At 35.5% G+C, this 17,058-nt stretch overlaps 1 protein-coding gene across 4 annotated transcripts in view; it reads left to right on the top strand.

Annotated features, from left to right (window-relative positions):
• ANKFN1 (ankyrin repeat and fibronectin type III domain containing 1) overlaps window positions 1–17,058 on the top strand; it is a 158,329-nt gene that overhangs the window by 17,269 nt on the left and 124,002 nt on the right. For 2 of the 4 annotated variants that reach the window (XM_054846790.1, XM_054846789.1), the window contains 2 exons: window positions 2,665–2,717; window positions 3,674–3,910. The gene's annotated coding sequence lies outside the window, so the exon portion shown is untranslated. Of the gene's footprint in view, window positions 1–2,664; window positions 2,722–3,673; window positions 3,911–17,058 lie in introns of all 4 variants that reach the window. The other 2 variants (XM_054846793.1, XM_054846788.1) reach the window with 1 other exon arrangement.

The following is a 17,058-nucleotide window of genomic DNA, read 5'->3' as shown; positions in this document are numbered from 1 at the left end:
CTTAAGCTGTTGAGTTACTGGGTACTTTTACTTAGCCAGTACCTTTCTTGTGACTTGATTTCCTCATCTCTAAAATAGAATGATGCTGCTCATGAAAAGGAAAGATTAGATATTCCAAACAAAAGACAGTATTGCTACTATTGACAGGGAAAATATCGCAGTTGGATTGATTTGGGGTTTCATAATGTTGGTAATACACTCCTGAATAAGGTGGTGCTGCTGGTATTCAGTGGATGACATTCACCTTTGCACAAATCAGTAGGTTACAGGGGACGGTTGGAACTGGTGGTATAAATGTGCTCCATATACAGATGCATTTCACCAATTCCCCTTTGAATGTGTGAAAGAATCTCTGTGGGTGCTGATCAGGTCTAGGGATCAGAGACCTGAAAACTCTGGCAGAACTTTCTGTCTTTATTTGTGTACAACAACTCAGAAAATGGAGCGTGTCCATTTTTTGGTTTTATCTCAGTAGGTTTAGTGTCTTCCTGATTCCGATAACAATTTTGCTAACATTTTGAGAAAATTAGGTTTTGAATGAGCCCTGAGAAACTTTCAGGGTTAATGAAAACAGTAAATGAGTTTGGTTTGGGACCCAGTAAAGCAGTTCGGAGTTGCCTGCTGCAGCCAGTAAGCTTCCAGGAGGGGTCTGAAAAGGGAAAACTCAGCTTTGGTTAGGAATACAGTTCACATGACAACAGCATGGGAGCCTGAAATGAAGAATTTCTGTCAGAATCTTCCTATGTAATGATAGACGCAGCAGGAGATGATTGCTTTCTTTGGATGTCACTGTCTGACTCATTCTTGTCTGAGCCTTAGTAAAGCTGAATTGTTGGTGCTTCAGAAAGCCAGGGAGCTGCAAGAAGTCTGCTGAGGTTTGAGCTTGAAAGGAGTTAAAGACTGTTTGTGTGTTATTTGAACCTTAGGAAGGAATGAAAAAAAATGTTATCTAACTGTAGTGCTGAGTCATCTCAGTCTGGAAAGTGTTAGGAGGTGCTTAGGTCAGCCGAAAGATTGGGAAGGAACGTACTGACTCAAGTAATTTCTCGTGTCAGCAGAGGGTCCTTGCTGCAGTATGGACTGAAACTTAGAAGTGGAGATCTGAAGGGGAACATTATAAACAGCAGCTGCTTTAAAAATAGTATCATTCCTTTGCTTCTGAGGATTGCCTAAAGTCACAGGAAATCCTGCCATAACTATCCCTTCTAGTCTTTCAACAAGTAATATTCACATCTCTGTTTTAGTTATTTTCTAGCTTAGTTACATTACTTGGTGCTTGTTGAAGAAAAGCTGGGTGATACATTACATTCTTTCCTGAAATTGGCTTAATCTCAAGCAAAAGTTTCAAATGCACCTAAGTGATTTGGAAGCTTATTCTGACTGAGCTTGAATCACACCTGGAAGTTAGACCAGACATTTATGAAAGTGTTATCAGTGGCCTATTGCTAAAATGAACCATAATATAATATTTTTCAACTTCTTTGGCTGAAAGTCTCAAGTACCTTGTGAACTTCTAAATGAATAGTTTCATTCTGTCTATGTGTAAAAATATTTATTGACCCTCCTCCATAGGATGACATCAGTATGGCTTGCCCTTGGCGATGGGAACAGTTTCGGAATTTTCTGACAAAATAATATGTTGTTGGAAAGTGCTTCAACTGGGGCTCTCAAGGCTTCATTTATCACATGTTCTACTGTAATTCCCATGAGCTCTGGTGACCAAGACCTTTACTCTGGGCCATAAGTGCAATTTGGTGTGTGCCTCAAAACCTTGCTTTATTCTAAAAGGGTCTCCAAGTAGTAACTACTTCAGTCTCCTCTTTGCTTTTTGCTCTCCACCAGAAATAGAAGACATATTACATTCCACTGCTTCTTCCAGCCATACGTGCTGCATCTCTATCACGTCTAGATCTGTTCTATTAATGGTTGTAAATACCTTGACTGTGGGAAGGTTTTCTTTACATAACTTGTGAAATGGTTTGTCTTCTATCAATTCTCTGAACTAAGTAAAACAAACAAAGATTTACAGCAAAATAGGTTCTCTAGAGTGCACAAGATCTTTCATTCAGGCAATGGGGTACAATGAAATTTCTACCAGATTCCTTTCTCCTTTCTTTTCCTCTAGCTTACTATCCACCCAGGAGGGTGAGAATAGCACCTTACTGGCCGGGCTGGTCCATAGAAGTCATGCTTAAAGCCTTGTAACCATAATTGTTTTGTCTCCTTGTTCTCCAACACTGCCATGTGAATGAGGTCATGGTAATAAGTGGTTCTAGTCTGACTCCATAATGTCTTTGCTTTGTGTCCTTAAGGACTTCTGGAATCTGGACACTATATTTTGGGAGTATTAGGTAGGAAACTTTTCTTAAAATGTAATGGCATTGTTGGATTTATATCTTTATGTGCTTTCTGTCTTTAAGTGATTATTTTTTCCCTACGATATAAATGCTTCAAATGTCAAGATTCTGATACTGTGTATTGTGCAAGGAGGGTAAGGGCAGAAATCCCAACTCATTGATTGCAATTCAAAATGGTAATGCCCTCTTATAAAAGCTGTGTTATCTCAAGTATTGCAATCAGATTCCAATTTGGAAAAATGAATCAAGGCACTTAAACTTTTCTTCTGCCATTGTGTTTAACATTTCTTTCTTTTTTCACTTAAAGTGTCAGGAAGTGGTGCTGAGCTGGCAACAGTATATACCATCCCAGAGGAGGCTGTAAGTAAGTGTTAAAAATGTTTAGTCCTGTCTATAAAAATGACTTTAACTGAACTCTGAAAACATAGTAACAGAACTGCTGCTTCCAGCAGTTTTTGTGGTTATTAATAGAAGTTAGTGCATTGATTATTTTGTAATGGAGATTTAAATTCTTATCTGAACTCTCCATCCAAATAGAATACTTTCTTGACTTTAGCTATCTGATAAAATTTCTATGAACTCCTTTACATGGAATGAAATTCACCACTGTATAAATTAGTAGGCTTGTGGGATTTATTATTGATTCATATAACTAAATCTTGTGGAGACTTCTCTTTTTGATGAAGAGCTTGCCTTGAAGATTCAGGTTACAACTCATCTGTTCAGTTGTTCCACCACAGAGGTTATTGTAATTAAGATCTCTCATACACTAGAATAAATTTAAGAAGCTATAATAAAAAGATGGCCCTTCATCAGAATATTAAAATTATTTCCTGTTATTTCCTCTAAACAGAAGATTTATTATTTAAACAGTTACACTGCTTCTGATCCTCATACAACATAATTGTCAGCATTATGGTGCTAACATCAGTAATGTAATTTAACTTACTGAAGTGGAACATAGTATCTGTCAGGATTATTTCAGCCTTTACTGTTCTCCTGATCATAAGAAATTTGGAGTTTTTCCTTTTATTAAGACATAATATCATTTTAAAGGAACATCTACCTTTTGAATGCCATGATATTCATGTTACTGATTGTTTAAAAATCCTTTTCCAGTGTTGTTGTGCCCTCACAAACTTATTAGCAGTATTTTATAACTTTTCTGGGGGTTCAAAATGCCACTGGAGGACAGATGACATACTATAGTATACCATTACAGTCTAATGTGTTACTTTGTGGTCTCAGGTTGCTTTTCCTTGAGTAGTTGGATACTATCAGTTGTCAGTTTCTCATCTATTGTTTCTTTCCTGCAGAAGTTCAGTAAGTGAGAGATGACAGAGCGGATGCGCTGCCTGTGTTAGTGGAGCAACAGAACTCCAACAGTGATGTAAATTATTGGAACAGTGTTCATCTAAGGAATTGCAGACAGACAAAACAGCTCTGAGGAAATGCATCCCTGTCAAAGACTGTTTCAGCTGAGGCTTGAACAACAGCAGAAGTAAAAACCAGAGTAATCTGGTGAGGAGGAAAGCAAGCTGGAACCACTGTATGTAAGTATTTTCAAGTAATTTCTTACATAGTTCACTTATCTGATGAGCAGATTACTACATGCATTTCTGGACACAATTTTTCATCTCTGAAGAATGAAGATTGCATTTCCTTCAATGTGATGCATAGGCAGATTTTTTCTTTCCTGTTCTCTAAATATGTGAAATATTTTATATGAAGCATGGAATTTCAAATATTTATAGGGGAGAAAACACTTTTGTTTAGCCTTCCAAGTATATGCTGATACTTTAAGCCAAGTATATATTGATACTTTGATTGTGTGGTTAATATCTTTTAATGGGACATACTTACAAACAAGTAATTGTGGTATTTAAGAGTAGGTGTTTATAATTTCTATTTATGGAACTGTTTACATTTCTACTATTTTATTCAGGAGTCAGTTTATGAGAGGATGTTAATATCAATAACTTACCTGCATTTACACATGAGCAAACCCAGTACTAAAAACTGGCAGCCTGGAATGAGTATGCACAGAGTTTTACGACAGTCTGAGACTGTTTTTTATGAAAAGTTGTTGTTTCATTTGATTCTCAGAAAAAAAGTGTGTGCGGGGGTGTGTGGGTGTGTGTTTCTGATAGCTAAAGAGTAAGTAAATTTTGTCATTAACAAAAACTTTATGGGACCAGTTTTGAATTGGACAAATCAATTCCAGCCAATGGAAGATTAAGGAACTCTGCATTGTGCTACCAAACTCAGACTGCCATGATGAATGGAATAAAAAAGGATCATTGAGATTTTCTGAAACCTGGTATTAACCTGCAATTATTTCTCAATATGTTTTACAAGCAATACTCATTAGCAATGAATTCAAAGCTCATGTGCATGCTATAGCAATACTACTTCTAGTTTTTAAAAGATTTATGGGGGACTGCAGCACTGCACCAGGCTAGATTTTTTGCATGTTTCATAAACTGGTTATGATGCTCATTTGAAGTGAAAAACGGTGGTATAACTTAGCATGAGTGTATCTTCTCTGGAAGAATTTGATTTGACTGTATCTTGTCAGAGGCTCTAGATAAATAGTGATTCATGTAACTAAACAGTCTCATAGAGACTGCTCCTTCTGATGGAAGAAACTTGGCCTGCACATGCATGTTACAATTTAATTGACTGTCTGGAAGTAGCATGACATTCTTGTCTGTACTCTTTCCACATACTCAATGAAGTGGTACTGGTTTCTTTTTCTTAAAGATAGCTTAACAGTTTTAAGCTCACAATAAAGAAAGTCTTCAAAGAACCTACCTAAAACTTTGTACAGAGCTCAATACATGCCATGACAGAAGGACAGCCAGTAATTCACTGAGGAATTAATTCTCATTTCCTTTGTTTGCAATGTGATAGCATGTCCAATTATACTGTGTCTTCACTGAAATTTTGCTGATTGGGGTTAAAACTTCACTGCTAATCTCAACAGGAAAGCTTTTTAAAACAACTGTGTTCATTTTGCATAAACCATAAATTCAATAATGATGTTTGAGGTAGAAAATTCATTACTCTCTTAGGTGAAGGAATTGGGAATTACTAATGTCACAATTGTATATCCTAGTGTTAAATAGCTATGGTTGCAAAAGTGTTCTTTTGGACTCTGTATCAAAAAAGAAAATATCAGTAACGATGGTCAGATAGGGTTAAATTCACAACTGAATGGATTAACTAAGCTGTATCCAAAATTTAAAAACAATCTTTCCCTCTTTCTTTACTCTTTCCCATGTTTGTCAATGCTGTTTCAGTGCCTCTACTATTAGAAAAGGAAAGTACTTCTGGAGGTGCTAGCTTTGGGGGCGTGTTTACCCCTAGTTCTAATGCTCTGTGTGCAACTGAATTTACCTTGTAGAAACACTTTAGACTCTTTAAAGCTTTGCTTGTTACAGATTGAACAGAAACTATCAAAATAAGAAAACTTTTTCATTTAGATTTTTTCTCATTTTATTTTTTATTCATTATTTTTTGTTTAAGGTTTATTGTAATCTGAAGCAATCATATTATTCAGAGAAAAATCCGAATCTTCCATGAAAACCTTTGTAGAATATTGTTATTGGAAGATCAGCTAGTATGAAATCATATAGGTAATTAATTTCTCAATTTTAATATTAAAAATTATGCATCTGGAATATGGTGGCTCTCTCTAAGAAACAGGGAGACCTGGGTTTCAATCTCTTTGAAAAGATTAAAATCTCATCACTTTTTAATAAAAGTATGAATCTATTTATTATATGAAGTATTAAATTTCCCAAGCACTATTTTTTAAAAGAGGATTAAGTGTCAATGAAGTAATTTCAATTCCCAGGATAATTATATTTCTAAATGTGTTTGTGTACACTTCTGGCATAAATGACTATACTTTCACTAAACTTGGTGGAACATTCTTATGCTTCTAACTGTTTCAGCAGCCAATGTTTGGGTGGCTCAGTACTAGCCAGCACTGTTTTGATGTCTGGCTGGCCAAGGATGAGAAGAGGAAAAGGGCAACCAGAAAATATTGATTGTAAATTTATTCTTTTTGAAACAGTTAGAGCTACATTTTAGTCTTATTTTCAGGTGAATAACTTTTTATCAACTGGAAACCATTTGTGAATCAGTGCTGAATTACAAAACAATGTTTTGAGACTAAATTTAGGTCTGTTTATAAGTTACTTTAAAAACAAAACAAAACAAATATTACATTTGACCTCTAATTCTCATTTAAATTTTGGCCATTGAACAAAATATAAATACCTCTTATTAGTACAGTTCTAAATCCAGAAAATTAATTTCCAGCAAATGGATTGGCTTTTCAAGAAGTGTCAGAACTCCTTTTGTGTTATAATGCAAGTGTTCTGAATAGCACAACAGAATGAATTGGGGGTAACAGGCTGAAATCTGGATAGATGCTGACCAGGAGAATGCAGCTGGCAAGTTTGACTCCTGGTCATACTAAACATGAATGGAGACTGAAAGAATGTATCAAATGGGATGGAACTGGTCCTCCTACTAACACCTGAATGGAGTTCTCAAAGGGAGTGCAAAAGATAAGAATCTTTATTGTCAAAAATTCACAGTTCAGAGTTTAGGGTCTGTTATAAGTGAATTCACACTGAGTGGATGCAGTATTTATTCCCCTGCTTCAACCTACAAATACACTTTGTCATGTGTCTATGATTCTGTGTTTTTAAGATGATACAAAGAAAAACACTCCTCTGAGGGCTTTGCCCTAAAGATATATGGGGATCAAGGGAAACTTATTTGCTAGTGGTTAACAGCAGAGAATAGCCTTCTTCCTCTTTTAAACTGATGCATTTCCTAAGCATGTGGAGAAACGTGATATGTGTCAAACAAGTGGCCACATATTGGGCCTAGTATTCAGTTAGCATTTATTAGTGTAAATTATTACTTCAGAGCACTTCTTACACCAGCAGGAAATATATCCCTTAGAACTGACATTTCTGTGCAGAGTACTTAATAATCATGATGCATGCATCCTTTTATGTTCCCCTCCCACTTATGCTGAATTACTGCTTTGCAACCAAAATTTACTGATCAAATGGCCTAGCTGATTATATGACTTGTTACAAACACTGTAACAAAATAATTAAAAGACCTCTTTTAATTGGTATTAGAAAAAATGTAGGGAATTATAAATACAGGCAAGCTAGCTGAGTTGATGTTTAATAGATACAAGAAAGCTTTGTATTGAAGACACAGCTTTCAATTCTTTTATTATATCTCTTATAACCAGTCGTCAGCATTTGGATATATTTGTGAGCCCAGTAGTGTATCCTCTGTCTTCAACTTAGAAAAAAGTACAGTGGAAACTCACCAGTAAGTAAGTCAGATGAAAACATTCTGCAGCCTACAGAAATTTCTCTGTTACATGGCCTTTTAGTTGCCTGAAGAACAATTGGAGAGTGTAGGAATTGCTTTAGAGAAATCATAAATTGTTTTGGGATTTACTCAACAGATTCTAATTTTGGATGAAATATGTGATTATGGAAGCACATAATAAGCATTCTCTCCTACACTCACAAAGAGTCTTTCAAATATTGTCAAATAATTCTCTCTTAGATTCTGTTGCATTGTATCAGCCTAGTCACATGCTTCACGTTCCATAACAGATTTAGAAATGATGGAGAGTTTTTTCCTTCTAAACAAATAAGCAAAGAGAATTTCTACCTGTCCTACAAGTAACACTGTTCTTGTGACAACTGCTATGCAGTGATGCTGGGTTTGTTTCAAGTATGATGCCTTCCACCCTGCCTTACAACACAGAAAGAGAATTCATTAGAATTCTCTCAGTTCATTAGAACCTACCTATAAACAGGTAAAACCTGTTTCTCATGTAGGTACCACTGAAGAATTAGCCAGAAGGCCTGACGGTAGCAGTAGGTGGGGATATTTGGCCAGTCTTCCACTCAAGCTTCCAGTGTGCTAACTGAATTAAGACCTTGTCTATGCTAATGCCCCAGTCCATAATAAGGGATTTGGTGACAGAATGAGAAGAATCTATATCAAAACATGGCAAAGGTGAAAACATGTTTTAAAAATTTCTGAGCCATGGTAAACATGACAGGTATTTTTCTTAGCTTAAAGAAGCAGCTAAAGAAGTTTATTTCATCTAACACCTTTAAAAGCAATTTTAAAATCATGAACAAAACTATGGATCAGTTGACAGTGCTCTTTAGTGTCTTTCATTAATGGTAAAGAGGTAAAATAAAAGCATGGAATTAAGTGGAGAGATCCAGAGCACTGGTTCATGCCCTTTACATGTCAAAAAGTATGCCCTATATAGCTCATATTTAAATTTTCTGAAAGCATGGGTGAATTTTCTCCTGCTCCTGTCCTTATCCTTGTAGAGTATTTTTCAGTGACTATAAAGTAAAAAATGTGTTTATTAAATATAGAATGTATGTGGTGTTCCTCTTTGGTATATAGATATCAAGATAGCTACAGATTAGTTAATGTCAGCCTTTTGGTCCAATGAATGTGTCAGTAAAGGAAACCAAGCGCTTCTCTTAATAAGATGACTTTTAAGCATCCTCAAGGACATATTAAAGTGATCTCTTTAGAAGTCATATTTAGTGAGCTAATTAGCATGATCAGAGTGTGCGTTCCTTCCTTATGATTAACTTCATGGCACTGAAAGGAAAACTCTAGGTAAAAGTCTTACAGTGACACTAAATACATAGATTCTTATATTCTGTATTGGAATGCATGACACACTGGCTACAGTTTAAGTAACTCTTTAAAAGTATTTTGAAAGCAGCAAGGACATAATTCAACTTAAGCTCTCACTTTTCCTCAACAGAAATACACAGGACATTAAACAACTTGGGCAAACAGTCTGGAAAGTTACATTGCAGTTCATCTTGTTACACTTGGTACTTTTTAGATAATGGTGACTTCTACTCTGAGTTTTACTCAATAAAGCTGGAACTTCAGCTTTTTTATGAAAACATAAATATCTAATCTTCACTATTGTGATAATCTGTTTACTGTGAAGCAAAGATAAAGTCTATGTAAGTGATAAGGATCACTTTCATCACACCCTTTAAAGTTTGATATCTAAGAGATTAAGAATATTACAATATTAACCACAGGAAAAATGTTACTGATGGCTTTTTTAATTTTTAAAAACTGAAATATGGATGATGTGGCCCTTTTCTGATGCACTTGCATTGAAGTTAATTGGTGCAGTGATATTTTTATAGCATTCACATGGACATTGCTCCATAGCATTGTGCTTGGGGTATAAGATCAGTACTGATGCTCAAGTATGCTGTTTCCTATAAACCAGTATTAGTGTCTAATCTTGGTTTAGTTGACTGAACTATACTTAAATTATTGGAGGATATAATTTTGATTGTAGTAAGATGGAAAACCAAATGTTATGTTCCTTAGAGTTTGGGACTGAAACAGATGAATGGCATAGTGTTACTTAATACTGCATACAGAGTTTAGGCCATGAGTTCTTCAGCAGAATTGCACAGCTTAAATATTCTGTTTTCTTGTGTCTGATGTGCTGCACTGACTGCACTTCTTAGTTTGCTGGAACTAAGTCTTGTTTCAGCTATGATGAGATACATCAATGTAGCTCCCACTAATACTTTCTGTTTTCTACTTTATTTCTGGGCTTCCAGACTTAGTCGTTGGGAATAATACCTGAAATAAAAGAAAAATAACTTTAATTCCATTCATTCTTTTCCACCTAATGAACAATAATGCTATTAGAAGACATCCATAGGTTCCTCTGTTTCCTTAAAGTCATACTAGAGCTCCTGTTTTGCTTTTATAAGAGCTGACTCCTGATTGCACAGTCCTAGACAGGTCAGTGAGGAGTCCCTGTTCTAAGGAATAGCCATGTCTGTAGGAGACAATCCATGGGCTAATTGTGAAGCCATGCCATTGCTTTTTTGTTTGGACTGGCAGACAGGGGAAGTACAATTTTTCAGTCTGTGCCATGGCAAAATGTGATTATAGCCTTTGCATACTAAGTTCAGTCAGTCTTCCATAGGAGTGTGGGGAACAAACCGCTTGAGAGAAGTGCTGGCTGGAGGTAGAGCCATATCCCTTTTTCCAAATAAATACATAGGTAGAAATGAAAGAAAAATGTAAGGTGCAACCTGCACCTCCACTTCTTGCTGTGCATCATTAGTCTTGAGTGTTTTCTGGTGCCTTGTTACCAGTGGATGCACCTACTGGATGCACGTACATTCAAATCAGCAGAGGCTGCATTACCTTACTGTAAAATTGTTGTAAAAGACATACACTGATTTATTGATTGGTGGCTTTAAGGCAAGGTATTACTTGGTTTCACTGCTTTGACTGTGCCCATACTTTCTTCTGAAAAGGTACTGTGAAACTGGTGGAGTTCATACCATGCCACTTGAGGACATAAAATACAGTATGAGTCTTGACTCCATCCATGCAAATATAAGTAAGAAACACTGATCTAGGGCCGTAATGCCAAAGTTAAGTGGAACAAACTGGACTGAAACAAGTTCAGAATATTTTTTAGTTTTGAAACAAAAATAGGAATGTGCTGTATAATGTAATCATACACTATAAACAGGTGAGCTTTCTAAAATTAGATGATGATACTGGTCAAGCAACAGACTAATGAAGCTTAATTTCCAAAGTAATTCTGTTAATTACTTAAAAGGACTAAATTGCATTGCTTTCAGTAACAAATTATTATTTATATACTTGGCATTATGGCATTTTAATAATAAAAATAAGATTTTAATGAAAATGCAGATTTCCATCCAGACTCCTGATTACTGTGCGTTTTCTGATTGTGGTCATGAACATCTCTTTAAAGGACTAGTACACTTGATGAAAGACCATCATTTGGGTGTTAAAGCTGACCAAAAAAAACCCCCAATCACCAGATCAGTATACCAACAGTGTTTTCACTATTAAATTAAATCTAGAATCAGAAGAATTGTCCTGATTGTTTTCAGAACTTCAGTTGTTTCATTTCTTATTTAAACCTAAGCTCTTTGTGAATTGTATCAGAGAATGCTACTTTATGGTACACTGTAATTATAGATTACTGTCTCTGAAGTTTGTCCTACAGAGCAGAGAGGGGGAGAATGTACTCATATGTTCCATCTTTACTACTGCATTCCTTGGAGGGTTCCATATGTTTACCTTTATCTGACCAGATTTTGTGCCTTTGTGGTTACTGGCAAGAGCAGTTGAATTCTTTCATGCCTATTGCTTTAATAAGGAATGTGAAGCCACATACATAATAACACTAGAACACAACAGCATGAAGGACAAATAATCCCTGATGAGATGCATATCTTGAGTAGGGACTAGGAATGCTTTGCACCCAATTCTTTATTTGGATTGTTACACTTAAAAATTCCAAAAGGGGGCAATCTTACCCTCTGCCTGAAAGTCTATAAATTTAATTCAACTGAAAAAACACAGCACACTACTTTCTAAGTTCTCATTTACCTTAAAAACTGAAGGTTAGTGCAATGATAAAAACAGCTTTTAGGGGTTTGGTTTTGAAAATTAAATTTTAAAAGTGTTACTGGATTTTTAAACTTTATTAACTGCAATAGTATGAATATGTGTGGTCACTCTCAAAGTGTGATGGTTAAAATTATCTGATGCCCTTACCTGTAGAGAACAATCATGCTGTTGAGAGAGAAACATAAAAAAAAATAATAAATTATACACTTAAATTGCTCTTGGACATAAATCAGACACATGTATGATGGAGATTTAGGGAAAAATAAAATATCAAACTCATCCTCTTTTTCCAGCTGATTGCCACTTATGAATTTAAGAAAAAAAACCTATGTAATCTCTTGGAGGAATGTAATTATAGCCAAATTGATGCAAGTTGGTTTTTATAATTTTTAATCTTTCTGCAGTGCAAGTAGGAGAAATAACCTGTAGCCTTTTGGAAAAAACCAAACCCAAACCTTCAAGAAATGTGCTTGCTGTTCATTTGTAGGAACTTTTAATTATGTATAGCATTTTCTGTAAGAAGTATGTATGTTTTCTGTCTATATGCTTTCTAAATAATGTATTGTTGACCCATGTATTGTAATTTGATGGCATCGATAATTTAACTGTTAGAAAAGAAAATGTTTCACATATATGATATATATACATCCACTTGCTGCCAAAAAATAGTATTTCTGTAGACATTAGAAAGCCAATATTAAGCCAATATCCTTTGGTTCAATCAAACGGATGTTCAAAAGGAAGGCTGCAAGGAACTGATGAAAATCAATCTTGCTCTTGACTGTGTATCACAGGATGCTAGAGTCACACCCTTTCAGTTTTCTCCAGGTACCAACCTTCTGAGTATCCTGTCTTACTCTAAGACTGAACGTCTGCTACATGTTCATAATTCTGGCATTTTACCAATTACCTGCCTCAGAAATCAGCAAGATACCCCCTACCTCAACTGGAGTAGACCCAGCATGCTGAAGGGAAAGATGTAGTGCTTCGGATGTGCTGTTTGTTACAGGGCAGATGAGAGCTCTGCTGGGTGGAAGGAAATGGAGATACAACTGAGAGGTGTATTCTGACCTTGGCTTTATCTTAAATTTAGTTAGAGAATACTTCTAATGTTTTAAAGATTTTTAGTTTTGAGAGACTTCTGAATGCTGATATTTTTTAATTGAAACATCATTGTTTATTAATTTCTCTTTTTACTTGTGGTTCATCCCAGTAACACTGAGGCTGCATATCTTCCCATGATAAGGACGAATACTATAATTAGTCATTACTACTTGGAGTATGGTTAAAGCTGATAGATTACTTGTAGTTAAAAGAGTTGCAGCTTGTGATGTTTGGAAGCTTTAGCTCCAGTCCATGTAGTATGAATAAAGAGGTACAGATTGTCAACCTGTGTATGCTGAAGTGGCTCTGACCCCTGATTCACGGCCAAGAATATGGCCGGTACAGTCACAGTTCCATAAAGTGTTATGGTTAAATGTGTTTTCATAAGATGTAAATGAAGCTAAAATAAATTATAGCACCACTTTATTTTTATTGTGATAAGCAGTATACATAATAAATTAATATGATTTTTTTTTGCCTTGCTTCACATTCATATGATGTAGACTATTTTAAACCCAGCTACATTTTTTCCCCCCTAGAGAAGATGACCATACCAATTGCCTCACTATCTGTTTACATTCTGGAAAGAGTCATTTGGGATTTTGTCTTTCTGAAATAAACGTTTGCTTATGGATTTTTTTTATTGTCACATCCATGGCATTTTTAAAGTAAATAGGAGTACAAGGTTTATATTATTTTAAATGTATATTGTATTTGTCTTCCCAACACTGTGGTTTTTAGTACTGTGAATAACGTAGTATGGAGCCAGCCTATTAAACAGCCTGTTTTTGTAAGGAAACTGTTAGTCCACCTACAATATTCTATTGCTTACTGTGTTCTTCCAATATGCTTAGCATTCCACAACCTAAATGATCATTTGTTGAACAAATTCATGCTTTTATTAGTCAAAATACAGAGAAAACAGAGCCCCCCTGTTTCAAGATATTTGCTAATGCACGGTTAATTATCACATATAGCTTACTATAATTCATTTTACAGGGAGACCTCCTGCAGGTAACATACTAGCAGTTTATGAAGCAAAATAACCTCACTATAGATTAGAACTGTTTCACTACTGGTCAGACAGTTGCTGCTTCTAGGCCTTCTCACTTCACATTGCTAATTTGAACAAGGCTTTATTTTTATATTTGTCAGCAGCAAGACTGTAGCATGGTTGTTAAACCTCTCCCAGGCCTAATTAGAGTAGCAATGCTAGCATTCATAATGAATCTCGTGTCCTGGGTTGGAGGAGGTAGCCGTGGTGCTACAGTAGCTTCCTGGCAGACAGTTGCTGGCAGGTTTAAGGTAGCTTGTGGCTTGCAATATTAAGTGACTGTTGAAATTCATTGACTCCACTGCGGCTTATGTGTCTAGATGACAACAAGTTTACACGGTTCTTTTATAGTTACAGCAAATGGGTCCATTTAAATATTTATTAGGTGATTATGGTGATGTGAAATGGAAAAAAATTGCAAAGTACAGTATTGCATGTATAACTGTTTTAACTGTTTGTACAAAATAGGCCTGTGGTATCATTTGAAATTACAGCATCTTTTTTTCCTCATAAATATTTATAGTGTATCAGTAGCTAGGAATGCTAATTTATTTGCATTTTGTTTCTTATTTAATTTGACAGCCATTTGGGTAGCCATTAAAGGCACTCACTCTGATTTGAATGAAGGATATTTCAATCAGCATTTGAGTGGCATTTTGATTGGAGTGGGTGAAGTTCAATTTTAGGAGTTCTTTTTGCCTTTATGGGACACAGAAAGGAGTATTACCTATGTGTGCTTGAGGATGGGAGCACCCCCAGAAGGCCTGCTTCTCTGAAACTTTTACTTTTGAGGAATTTGTCATAATCGTTGGATTAAATGTAGTCAACTTGTTTATCTCGTTCTTCATCTGGCTTAATCAAAGTGAAAAGAACAGAAGACCCAGGTATAAATTTCTGCAAAAATTAACCAAGAGTTGTTGTAAAACATGAATATGACTTGAGTGCTAGAACAAGCTATCTCAGGTATATAGATAAAAGGATTAAATGCATATAGGAGAAAAAGAAATCCAATTCATTGACAGCTTTGTAGCTACTGCTTACTTTTTCATAGCAACAGAAGAGATGGAAATAAGTCAATCTCACTTAAGGGCATGAAAGAGCATCATAATGATATCCAGAGGTGTCAGAGCAAATATGCACATTGGAAATGCTCTCAGTGACAGCACAGAAAATAGGTATAGTGAAGAGAAATCAAGCATAGTACAGTAAATTTAATCTGAATATACCTGTGTGTCTATATCTCTATATAAACTTAAACATAGTATGAGAGACTTGCTCTTTGTAAAGAGAATAATTACGTTACAGCAGCTTCACTCATGATACTATCACTGAACTTTGCTGTTTAGAAATTTAAATTTGCTGCAAGCAGGTGGCATAACTTTCTAAATCTATATTTATAAAGAACAGAAATTAACAGCAGAGATAACAAATCTGAAGTCAGCTCCTGTCAGGGGCAGTGTAAGATGCACATCATTGTCAAGCAGAGGCAGCAAACACTAGCTGAAGTAACTTAACTGTGTTTTGCAGTATTGACCAACATGTATCCACAGGTCTGATTTGTGCTTTACTAATTCTGTGCAAATACTTTGATACTTTCCCATCAATTTCAGCAGGCTTGGAATAGATTCTATTTTCTTGTATTGAAAAATTAATTGGAAATTAATTTAATTTAATTGGTCCTGCCCTCTTTGGGTGTTCCAGTTGTTTATATTCCTTTGTTCTCCTTTATTTCTTTTCCTTCTTCAGTTCTGCCACAGTGTCTCCTATGGCTATCCTTGCTCTTTAAAAATTGCAAACAGTTATTCTGTTTCTTTTGCAAGGGATTGACATGAATATTTTTGAAATTTATAATTGGAAGGAGCAGAATTTAGAATAGAAAAGAATGAGTGTAATTGAGATTTAGAAGACTTCCATGTTTAATATGAGTATACTGAGATTTCTAGACACCAGCAGTGGAGAGGGAAATATCTTCATTACTGGAACAAATTTTGTCAATTGTACTTGAGTTGCACAGCCCAGAAATATTGACACCAACTTGAAATGGAGATGGAGAAGTTTCATACTTTTAAAAATTAGGTGAGTTACTCTTCCAAACAGGATAAGTAATTTCCAGGAAGTAAAATGGAGACATGAAGCTGAATTAACTCTGCCTCACCAAGCTACTGGAATGTCCACAGGCTTCCTTAAGACTTGCTGTAACATGTCTGCAATTGGGATTTAGTCTACTGTATAGAGCACAAGATTGGCTAATATTTTGTTACTCCACTAATGCTTATTTCATTACTAGTAGCAAAAAGCAAGACAGTAATCCTATAGGGCTATGTTTAATGCCGGCTTTAGCACAAGTTTTGTGCCCTTGCTCAAAATTGAGAGAGCTAGTGACTGAAGGATACTACTACAGTACCATTAGTAAGAATTACATACTAGCGCTCAGTTGAGAATGGGTTGTTTGGTTTCTTTTCTGCTATGAGAACTTAGGTGATGAATTACTGCATTAATAAACTGTCTATATGATTATGTAGATATTTACCCTAAGGCTTAAGAAATCTGTGCTTTATCTCTACACTAATTTTGAGTGAAATCCTATTAATGCCCAAGATGGTAAGTTAAACTTACAACTCAGAGGGAATGTACATCAGCTTGAAGTCAGGACACTGAAAATGACTGTGTTCTTGTGCATACACAATAACCCTTGGTCATTAGGGTTGTCAATCTAATTCTTTTAACAAGTACTAAATTCATTTAAAAGAAGACGAAGAGAAAGAAAAGAACATTCTTTAGCTTTTTGAGTCTGGAACTTCTATCCTCCTGTTTGCTCAGATTTTCCAGTGAGATCACTTCCTGAATGGGGAATAATATGAATAAGTGTTCTGAGAGGCAGGTTCAAATGCTAAGCACACAGAAACTGTCCAGTTTTGTGATATCCCATCAGTGACAAGGTTGAATTTGGTTCAAATTTTCAAATAAGCTCAGAAATTTCACATGTACAGCTTGAATAAGATGAATTTTTAT

This window comes from Grus americana, chromosome 18 (genome assembly GCF_028858705.1).
Source record: "Grus americana isolate bGruAme1 chromosome 18, bGruAme1.mat, whole genome shotgun sequence".
NCBI classification, from domain to species: Eukaryota; Metazoa; Chordata; class Aves; order Gruiformes; family Gruidae; genus Grus; species Grus americana.
This window is presented reverse-complemented; position numbering and strand designations above follow the sequence as displayed.